We start from the raw sequence: 10,866 nt of genomic DNA, 5'->3' as shown, positions 1-10,866 counted from the left end.
GACAATGCAGAAACACAGGTAAGAGACTATACCTACCCTGTAGACCTTGCAGTCTTAAATCACAACAAAGGGTAGTGGTCGGGGAGACAACATTCAAGTAAATGAATATGATGATGAAGAATTGACACAGCTCTGCTAGTTAAATGGATGTGGGGGTTGGCTTTTGTTGTTGTTATTGGAGTTAGAGGTAGGGTGCAAGAAAACGGAAAGAGAAATTGCTGCCGCTTGCCATCTGTCATGATCAGCAAGGCTGGGTTTTGTATGCATCATGGCAGAGGAGAGTCTCTTTAAAAGAGAGGCCAATTGGTCAGCAGTAAAAGCTGGGAATGCTGGTGGAATGAAGATGGGGGCAGGGGGGTCAGCTTCACAATAGGTTACTAGATCAACTTGGCAGGGTAGAGCTAGGTTGTGAAGAGCCTTAAAGGTAAATTGTTTATAATTTAGAGAACGTAGAAAAACCATGAGAATGATGAAAGGATTGGAACACATGCCTGATAGGTAGATAGTTTAATAAAGAGAAGGTTAAATATTTGATAATGGGTTATTTAATCTAGCAGACAAAAGGAGTAACAAGATCCAATGGCTGAAATTGGAGCTAGATAATTCTGACTAGAAATATGGTGCAGATTATTAACAGTGAGTGTAATTAACCACTGGAACAATTTACCAAGTGCTGTTATAACCCATGTGCCTAATAGGGAGATAGCTCTTTAAGAGACCCATTGTGAGGGAGGTAGGAGTGAGCTGTGTCTGGGTCATTGGTTTTTTGTTTTCTTTGTTTTTTTTAAGCCAGAGGAGAGCGCGAACGCAGTCCCCCACTACCACAAATTATGCAGTTGAGTTTCCCACATTTGGGGAAATCGCAGGGGTCAGCACACCCGCAGTGCAATGGATGAGCCTCACCCTGGGAAAACTACCTTCGTGATCATGGTATCTCCCCTGCCAGCTAAGTTGGCACTTGTACAAGGAGCCACATATTAACTTCTGAAGAGCCGCATGTGGCTCTGGAGCTACAGGTTGGCCATCCCAGGAATAGAGCATAGTTCTCTCTTTGTGTTCTTATAAAATCTACAGCCATGTACCTTAGTGTGTGTTTAAGCCACCATGCAAAGAATCAGACCTGATCCAAAGTAGCTGATGCCTTTGCTGCTAGTTCAGCACTTTTCAGGCGGAGTTATGAATACACGTGAATGAATGGCATCGTCAAATAATGTAACAGGTCCCACTTCTATTGCGATTGGGCACCTTCACAGAACAAAGTGAAATACAGTTCGTCTTGTTTCGGAAATGACTATAGGAATGTCTGCAAATACCACAGCCAGCTGTTCAGAAGCTTCCAAAGACCGGCAATGACTGAACTGCCAAGGAAGTGTGAATTTGCCTGGTGGACTGGTCCTGAGCCTGGATCACAGGGCTCACCCTAATTAAATACGTTATAGTGGGAGTACTGACCTGCACTGATTGCTCTCTTGAGACTAATTGCAATACTTAAGGATCAAAGAGAACCCAGGTCAATGTGCCTGCTTCTCCAACCCACTGGTATTTCAACCACCAGGGCAAACAGCCCAAGTCCCTTCACCCCATCATTTGGAGGAGGGAGGAAGAGGAAAAAGTCTCCTGATCTGGCAGCCTGCTATCTAGATGCCTGATGATGAGAGGTGAAATATTCCCTTCTCTGCAATTCTCCTCAAGTTCTCCTCTAAGTGAGTGGGAGCAGAGGATTTCTCTCCATTGCTCTGACTTTCTCTTCTGGGGAGCAAAACAGACCCCTGCCATCCCAGTTCTCCTCTACTGGCCTATCCTGAGGTGCTGGGAAAGAATAGAACTGGGCCTCCTTGGGGAGGAAAGCCTGTTTTTAGAGACCCTCTGAAGCCCTAAAGGGGACAGGTGAAGAAGCTGTCAAACTAGGAGCAATAAGGAAGCATAACACAAGCTTTTTAAACATGCTCTCTCATTTTGAGAAGCAGGGACTAGTTTTAGGAGGATGTGGGATGAATGGATTGTGGGGGGTGTGGCATTCTGGGCTGAGAGCCTAGGTTGTATGAGAAGATAGTGGGTTGTAGATTGTAAGTGAATTTGGGATGTCAAGATGATTAGAAGATGAAGATGATGAGACTTTTAAAGGAATAAGGGCTGGAGTCTGAGGGAAGGAGGGACAGATTGTATGGGTGGGTTGATAAAGAGAAGTTTGTGAGATTGAGGTGTTGAAGCAGAGGGGAGGTGTGAAAGTCTAGGTGGAATAGGGAAGAGGAAAAAGGAAGGAATGAGGATTGTTGAGGATGAGAAGACAAGGGAGGGATGGCAGAAGAGGCAGTTTAAAGGATTTGTGCTAAACTGAATTAAGGCCACTTTAATTCTGGATTAAGGTATTCATACAGGGGTTGAATGCAGTTTAACTGATCCACTTCAAATTCACATTTGCAGTTCATTCAGATTAATTTCCCTGGATGTCTCTGTGTAGACAAGCTCAACATGTAGGTAACGATAAATGCTAGTCATGAAAACTGTTTATTAGGTCACCTAGCCCAGTGGGTCTCAACCTTTTCAGACTACTGTACTGCTTTCAGGAGTCTGATTTGTCTTGGGTACTCCCAAGTTTCATTTAACTTAAAAATTACTTGCTTATAAATTCAGACATAAACATACAAAAGTGTCACAGTACACTATTACTGACAAATTGTTTGCTTTCTCATTTTTACCATACAGTTATAAAATAAACCAATTGGAATATAAAAATTGTACTTGCATTTCAGTGTAAAGTATATAGAGCAGTATAAACAAGTCGTTGCCTGTTTGAAATTTTAGTTTGTACTGACTTCGCTCATGCTTATGTGGCCTGTTGTAAAACTAGGCAAATATCCAGATGAGTTGATGTACCCCCTGGAAGAGCCTGGCATACCCCCAGGGGTACACGTTCCTCTAGCTGAGAATCACTGACCTAGCCCCTTCCCTGACAGTACAGAGCAGTCCCTTGAAGTACCTCATCTAATTTTGTTTTAAATGTCCCACACAATGGAGCTCCCAGCACTGCTCCTGAGACACTGTTCCAAAAGACTTGCTGCCAGAATTACTGTCCTTATACTTGCCGTAAGCTTTCCTTTCTTCATTTCATCCCATTGCGTCTAGTTATACCTCCATGTACCAGCCTAGATAATTTTCTTCCCAACCTGCTGTTTATATCCTTCAAATATACAAACATTTATCCAATCTATGTTTGGTGAAATATTTAAAATTGTATCTGTGTGTCAGCTCTTCCAGACTCCTAATCGTTTTTGTTATCTGTATTTCCTACAATTTGTGCTTTGGGATCCTTCAGGTTGCTATGCGCATTGCACTTAAAATGCCAGCAGCCTCCAGTGCCTTGTTTACACTCTCACTGTTGTTACTGCTGCTGGAGCTAAACTGGTTGTAGCAACAGTGGGATATTTCAGGAGAAAAAAGGTTAGGGTCAAAACCTGCTATGCTGATAGCCAAGATTCTGAAAGTTTTGCCTTTTGTAAGTGTAAGAAAATATTCTACCATGGAATCTGATATAGCTGCGTGGGAAATGTGGGTATATGTTGCCATTTTTAATGAGAGACAAGGTGGGTGAGGTAATATCTTTTATTGGACCAACTTCTGTTGGTGGAGAAGAGAAGTTTTCAAGCTTCATGGGGTTGCTTTACAGGTCTGGAAAAAGTAACCAGAGTGTCACAGCTAAGTACAAGGCGGTGGGGACGGATTGTTAAGCATAAGGGGTTAACACGTTGCAAGAAATCACTTAAAATGAAGTGGGCTATTAACACCTCTGCAGTCACAGAACAAAGGAGGATTAATAAGTAAAAAAATGTTATAATGAGCCATAAAACCAGTTGTGAATTTAAGTTCCTAAACTTGTCCATTGTGCAGGTGTCTTTGGAGGACAAGGACTGAGAGGTCAGATATGGAGGTCGCTTTGTAAAAAGTGTTTGCTCATGGATGGTAGGGTGTTTTTTGTCTTATCATTTTTCTGTGTGAGTTCAAATCTAGAGTGTAGTGATTTTCTGGTTTCACCCACATAGTTGTTGCTGGGGCATTTGATGCACTGAATGAGGTACATCACATGTAGGCATGAGTAGGACCCATGGATTTTGAAAGGAGTGTTGTGGGCAGTATTGATCATCACAGCAGGGGAGATATGTCTGCAGGCTTTGTATCTTTTGTTCTGGCAGCATCTGGTGTAGCTATGAGTTGGTTTGTCCTGGCGTGTGGGGAGGTTGCTTCTGATAGGAGATTGGTGAGGATAGGGGGTTTGTTTGAAGATCAGAAGAGGGGGCTGGGGAAAAATTTCTTTAAAGATGTGGTTTTAGCTGTTTGATACCCTGTATGCATTCCAGTGTGAAGTGGTAGGTGGCAACTAGGGGTGTGTGATTGGTGTATGTTTTCCTATATTGAAGCCAAGTTCTCTTGTGGTATTTGGATGGCCTGACCTATAATGCAATCTACTTCTCTGATGGATTATCCTTTATTTGGTGATGGTGGTTTTAAGTGCATTAATGTGTGTGTCAAGACTTTTCCTGGCATATTGTGTGGTATCTGACTGGCTGGCTGTAGATAAGATTTCTTTTGTGACACTCAAAAGCTTGTCTCATCCACCAACAGGAGTTGTCTGATCCATGTAAGGGCAAACTCACGTCTTGAGCTCCTCCAGGTGGCATGGTGCATTGGCACAGTCCTTTCCTCACTCTTGCGCCCTCTGCAGGCTGCTGGCTGACCTTGGCAGGTCTTCAATGGCTTGGCCCTCCGGCCTAGTCACAACAAAACCCTTCCAGGGTATGAAAGAGTCCAGTAGATAAATTATATATATTTGCCCTCGCTAGGGTCTTCATCTCCAGCTCTGGGCCCTGTAAATTCATGTTGGGCTCCCAAATAACCCCTGTCCCCTTCCTGGGGTTTACACCACTTCACCTGTGGCTGGCAGGGGAACCCAGCCCACCCTCTACTCCAGGTTCCAGCCCAGGGATCCTATAGACAGCAGCCACGGACTGCTTACTTCTATCCTTTGCTGCTATTTCCCCAAGCCTCTTCCTACCAGGCCCTTTTATCTCCAGCCCTATCTTAGGGCCAACATCCCCAGGTTCTTCTCTCTCCACAATCCCAGCTATGGAAATTCAGCCAGCCATAAACTTTATCTAATTGTTGGGCTACTTTAGCCAGAGAGGCTCACCCTTCTTCGCTCCTCAGGCCCCAGCCAGGAACTAAACTGCTAAGGCCAGGCAACTTCTTTTCATCTGAGCCAGCAGGGCTCTGTTTGGTTGTTGCTAGGCCCTCTAGCCACAGGTCTCTGTGGCTTCCAAAATGGCTGTTCTGGGGAGTCCTCTCTAAGCGAGCTTGGAGGGCCCTTCTTCACTGCTCTTTTCCTCTCAGCTCCCTCTTTCTTGGGGCAGGGTGCCATTGGGCCACGGTATCCCCAGAAGGGAGCCTCAAATGTGAAATACACCCCGTCACAATCCAATAAAAGATATTACCTCACCCACTGTGTCTCGCTCATGGCTTGGGACCTGCATGGCTACAACAACGCTGCAGACAAAAGTGGAAGAGATCAAATTTTGCCGTTTTTAATTGCGGTCACTGTTCAAGAGATGTGAAATCAAACTGTAAAGTCATGTAGCAGAAAGGAGTACAAACACCCTTATCAGGCACTTATTCTGCAAAGCCATTGAGCCGATACTTAAGCATGTGCTAAACTTTAAGAACTTAAAGTTAAGTATTTTGCTAAACAGAGAGATTTAAGTTCATAGACTATGCTCCTTAACTTTAAGCAGGGAGTTAAGCACATGCATAAAGTGGTTGCCTGAGCCAGGACCTTAGAATGTGTAACTGTCTGGTTTTTCCTCTCCCTGAGACTTCTATTCAAACCCTTCTTACTAATAAGACACTGGGCATCTTGTCACCATTGGACTTCAATTTTTTTCCAGCAATTTGTTTGCAGAGCCTCCTTCCCTAAATATCTGCTTTTGGTGGAGCCTAATCAGCTTGGCTGGATATGCTGGTAGGATCTTGGTAAGATATAGGTATATTTGCACAAGGACAACAAGGAGTCATATGGAATTTTCTGCTCTCAGTGGAAATGCTAATAGAAATGTCCTTGTGACTGCTGCAATATCAGAGTCTGCAAGAAGCGAATGTACCGTCATGCAGATTTGCTGCAGAGTGCAGCATGCTGCAAAATCAAGAAGCTGCCCAATAATTTTTTGCTTTATATCCCTTTGGTCTTTGAAAGTATATTAGATGTGGAATATCTCTAATTAGATTCAATAACAATTTCCACTGGGAGAGGGTAAACTAAATTACAGGATTATTAGGCAGTGTTATACAGTGGATAGGCACTGGACTGAAACAGGAGTCTTAGGTTCAAATACTTTCACAGAAATCAGGAATGGATAGCAATTAGTTTATGAACCATTCAACAAGTACATTATAAGGAAAAACAGATTTGTGGAGCACTATTTAGGTCTGATAAGTGTCTTATTTAGTTTATCCAAGTGAAGGTTACAAGGTGATCATGGTCTATGTGTCTACATAGAGAGAAGATTTCTGATAGTTGAGGGCTCTTGAATCTAACAGATAAAGGCATGACAAGAGCCAGCCGCTGGAGTTGAAACTAGACAAATTCAGACTAGAAGTAAGTCATAATTTTAACAATAAGGTTTTTTCTAAAGTATAGCCAATTGCTTGACTACCTTTGTGGTTTGCTAATATGAATGTTTTGAGAGACCAACTAACCAAGTTTAGCTAATTTTTATTTGTCAAAGACAAAGAAGTACAATACAGAAAGGAAAGAGTTAATACATTACCAATCCTTCTTGGAAACTATTTTCTCAGTGTTCAGTTCACCCTGCGCAGAAGGTTTGCTCTGAAGTATGTATTCAAACTAGCTGTATTTGCAGTATGGTTGTTTACAAGTTAGAGCACATTCTATACCTCACCTATGATTGAAATCCACCAATCAGCTTTTTACCTAGTTTTTCTATATCAGCCTTTTCCTTCCTTATCTTTTCTTTTGGATACCACATTCCAAGTACTAGTTGGGCTATGGAAGTAGATCCCAACCTGAACTGTGACATGCCATTCCTGTATCTTGCTTTTGACAGGCTTTGTATCTGTCAGAGCCAAAGCTGACTTCAGCTTTGCAAAGTGTTGTGGGATATAGATCTTAACGTAAGTGAATGGAATTGTGGGAAGAGCATAACACATATCAACATGGTGTGTGTAATACATACTAATTTATTGGCTAACAAAGGGTACCATTGGGACAAAATACCTAGGGACATGATGCATTATCCATGACTTGAAATCTTAAAATCAAGACTGGATGTTTTTCTAAAATATGTTCTAGGAATTATTTTGGGGGAGTCCTATGGCCTGTGTTACACAGGAGGTCAACCTAGATGATCACAATGATCCCTTCTGGCCTTAAAATCTATGAATCTATTTGAGCTCATTGAATAATTGTTAAATCATTTATTCAATTAGTAATTTTCAAATCAATTATTTGGTGAATATTTTAAAATCATAACTACCGTTCTATCACAAGGACAGGATTAATGGAGGCCGCAGTGCAGCAAACACATGAGCATATGCTTAAGCCCCATTTGCTTAAACGCATGCTCTGTAGAGCAGGGCTGGCTGTGCACCATTAAACAGCCTAGTTCTACTGCAGACACTTCATTTCAGTGGTGGGTTGAAATTATTCAAGTATTATGGAGCCCGTGTGGCACCTCAAGATATAAGAATTTGACTTCTTTCTATCACAAGCCCAGTTTTGACAAAGCCCCAAAACCTTGCTCTGACTTCCAGTTTGCCAAAATATTTTAACTTGTCGAGATTAGTAGGACAAATTGTTTGTTTGATGTATATTATGAGACTGTGATAAATAAGAGGCTTTCTGATTTCTGAAAAGTCTTAACATTATTTTGGAAAATCATATCTCAAAAATGGCTTGACCTAGGAACACAAAATGTATTCTTTTCATTTCTCGTCAATGGGAACAAGTGTCTGTGAATATTATTTTGAAATGTGGGTGTTTAATTTTAGAGTAATTCATTCCATGTTGACAAGCCACTTTGATTTAAGGTGGTTACAGACTGCCAGCAGAACATGTGATTCAATAGTATATTGTCTTGTGTGTTTTATATAAAAGGCATCATATTAATATCACACTCTACATTCTATAACTATAAATGTGTCAGATGAAAGCATAATAATCCACAACTAGTGAACTCTGACCCTATTGGAAGTTGTGAGAGGGTGAACCAGGCTTTGTGGCCCCATGCTGGAGGCCCTGCTAATCTGTTACACCCTGCACCAGGAAAGGAGCAGCAAAGTTGAGTACTCCAGGCCTGCCTAGAGAGGCCTCACAGAAGCAGCCAGTCAGACTCCAGCAGGCTCAGATAAAAGGGGCTGCAGGGCCTTAGCGGTTAGTTCCTGGCTGAGACTAGAGGGCAAGTAAGGGTTGCTCCTCTCTGGGCTTGAGGGATAACCAGAGTTTGATTCTGGATGCACTTGTTTAAACTGGGAGAGAGGACCTGAGAACGTTAACCCTAAGGGAAGGGGTGACAATAATGTGTAAGGTGGGAAGAGGCCCAGGGAAGTAGCAGTAACAGATTGAAAGGAGCAATACATGGCTGCTGATATAGGGACCCTGGGTTGCAACCAAGACTAATGCGAGAGCCTGGGGTTCCCCACTGGCCACCAGCAAAATGACATAAACCCCAAGAAAGGGACAAGGCTTGTTTGGAAGTCTGAGTGAAGGGGTGAATTTAAAGAGCCCAGAGCAGGGGCTGAAGACCCTGGTGAGGGTTGGTAGAGAGTTTTGTTGGACTCTGTGCTACACCAGAAGGGAATGGGATCCATTTTGAATGTGTGACCTGGTTGGAGGGCTGAGCCACTGAAGACCTGCCAAGCAAGGATGATAACCTACAGTGGGCACCAGGAGCAGGAAAAGGACTGCAGTACTCCATGCAACAGCAGGAGGTTCTCAAGAGGTGAGTGTCCCCCTTTACAGAAGTCAGTGACAAAACCCCTGTTGACCTCAATGGAGATAGGATTTCACCCCGTAAGTCTTAGTTAATCATAAGGCATCCCAGGAAAATCATCACTTTTTTTCAATTTTATCAGTCAGTGTTAATTCTTCTTTAACTACAAAATGTTTGTTTGATCATATTGTTATACCAAGCAGAGCTTGCTTTCTGTTCATAAAGAACAAACCATCTAATGTGATGAGTGAAGAGGAAAAGCTGAATGAGCACAGACTATCAAAGTTTTTCTTTCGCTCAAACACTTGTTCTGTAGAATTAGTTGAAACAGTTTTCTGTTGGCAAATACATTTTAAAAGCCAAAATCGTTTGCAAAATCTTATTGACTTTGATGAAACTTCATTTTCAGAAAAATATGCAACTTTCTTTTTCAAAATGAAATGTCCCATTTTGACATTTTTTTGGAAAAAAAGCTTCTGTTTTTGTTTCAATATGTCTTTTAGTATTTAAATCTGTTTGTTTTATATAAAAATGTTTTAACACAATTCTTTTAAAGAATTTCACTTCATGAAAACATTTTTGAAATATCAATTTTTCATGCAGTGGAAAATCTGTTCTCTGACTAGCTCTATTGTTTGGTATTTCATTGTGAATTCATTTGGAACACTAAAATACTAGGAAAAGATCTTTTTTAAACTCAACAGTAGGGACACTGGGCTTTAAACTAGGTTCACCAGGGGAAGGAGATCAAAGCCCTGAGGTAAGTGGGGAAGTGGGATACCGGGAGGAAGCACGAGCAGGAGAGCGCAAGAGGGGAGGGCTCCTGCCTCATACTGAGAAAGGGGGACGGTCAGCGAGTTATCTCAAATGCCTATACAAACATGCAAGAAGCCTGAGAAACAAGCAGGGAGAACTGGAAATCCTGTCACAGTCAAGGAATTATGATGTGATTGGAATAACTGAGACTTGGTGGGAAAACTCACATGACTGGAGTACTGTCATGGATGGATATAAACTGTTCAGGAAGGACAGGCAGGGCAGAAAAGGTGGGGGAATTGCATTGTATGTAAGAGAGCAGTATGACTGCTCAGAGCTCCGGTATGAAACTGCAGAAAAACCTGAGAGTCTCTGGATTAAGTTTAGAAGTGTGAGCAACAAGGATGATGTCGTGGTGGGAGTCTGCTATAGACCACCGGATCAGGGGGATGAGATGGACGAGGCTTTCTTCTGGCAACTAACGGAAGTTCCTAGATCGCAAGTCCTGGTTCTCATGGGAGACTTCAATCACCCTGATATCTGCTGGGAGAGCAATACAGCGGTGCACAGACAATCCAGGAAGTTTTTGGAAAATGTAGGGGACAATTTCCTGGTGCAAGTGCTGGAGGAACCAACTATGGGTAGAGCTGCTCTTGACCTGCTGCTCACAAACCAGGAAGAATTAGTGGGGGATGCAAAAGTGGATGGGAACCTGGGAGGCAATGACCATGAGATGGTCAAGTTCAGGATCCTGACACAAGGAAGAAAGGAGAGCAGCAGAATATGGACCCTGGACTTCAGAAAAGCAGACTTTGACTCCCTCAGGGAACTGATGGGCAGGATCCCCTGGGAGAATAACATGAGGGGGAAAGGAGTCCAGGAGAGCTGGCTGTATTTTAAAGAATCCTTATTGAGGTTACAGGGACAAACCATCCCGATGTGTAGAAAGAATAGTAAATATGGCAGGCGACCAGCTTGGCTTAACAGTGAAATCCTTTTTGATCTTAAACACAAAAAAGAAGCTTACAAGAAGTGGAAGAATGGACAAATGACCAGGGAGGAATATAAAAATATTGCTCGGGCATGCAGGAGTGAAATCAGGAAGGCCAAATCA

The 10,866-nt window shown here is 42.5% G+C and overlaps 1 non-coding gene across 1 annotated transcript; it reads right to left on the bottom strand.

Annotated features, from left to right (window-relative positions):
• Positions 1-790: 790 nt before the first annotated feature.
• Positions 791-954, bottom strand: LOC141985598 (U1 spliceosomal RNA). The gene has a single exon (XR_012638963.1). It is a non-coding gene; the product is annotated as a U1 spliceosomal RNA (small nuclear RNA).
• Positions 955-10,866: the final 9,912 nt, after the last annotated feature.

The sequence above is a fragment of the Natator depressus genome, chromosome 3 (assembly GCF_965152275.1).
Source record: "Natator depressus isolate rNatDep1 chromosome 3, rNatDep2.hap1, whole genome shotgun sequence".
In the NCBI taxonomy this organism is placed as follows: domain Eukaryota; kingdom Metazoa; phylum Chordata; order Testudines; family Cheloniidae; genus Natator; species Natator depressus.
Note: the sequence above shows the minus strand (reverse complement) of the source record. Positions and strands in the feature narration are given on the sequence as shown.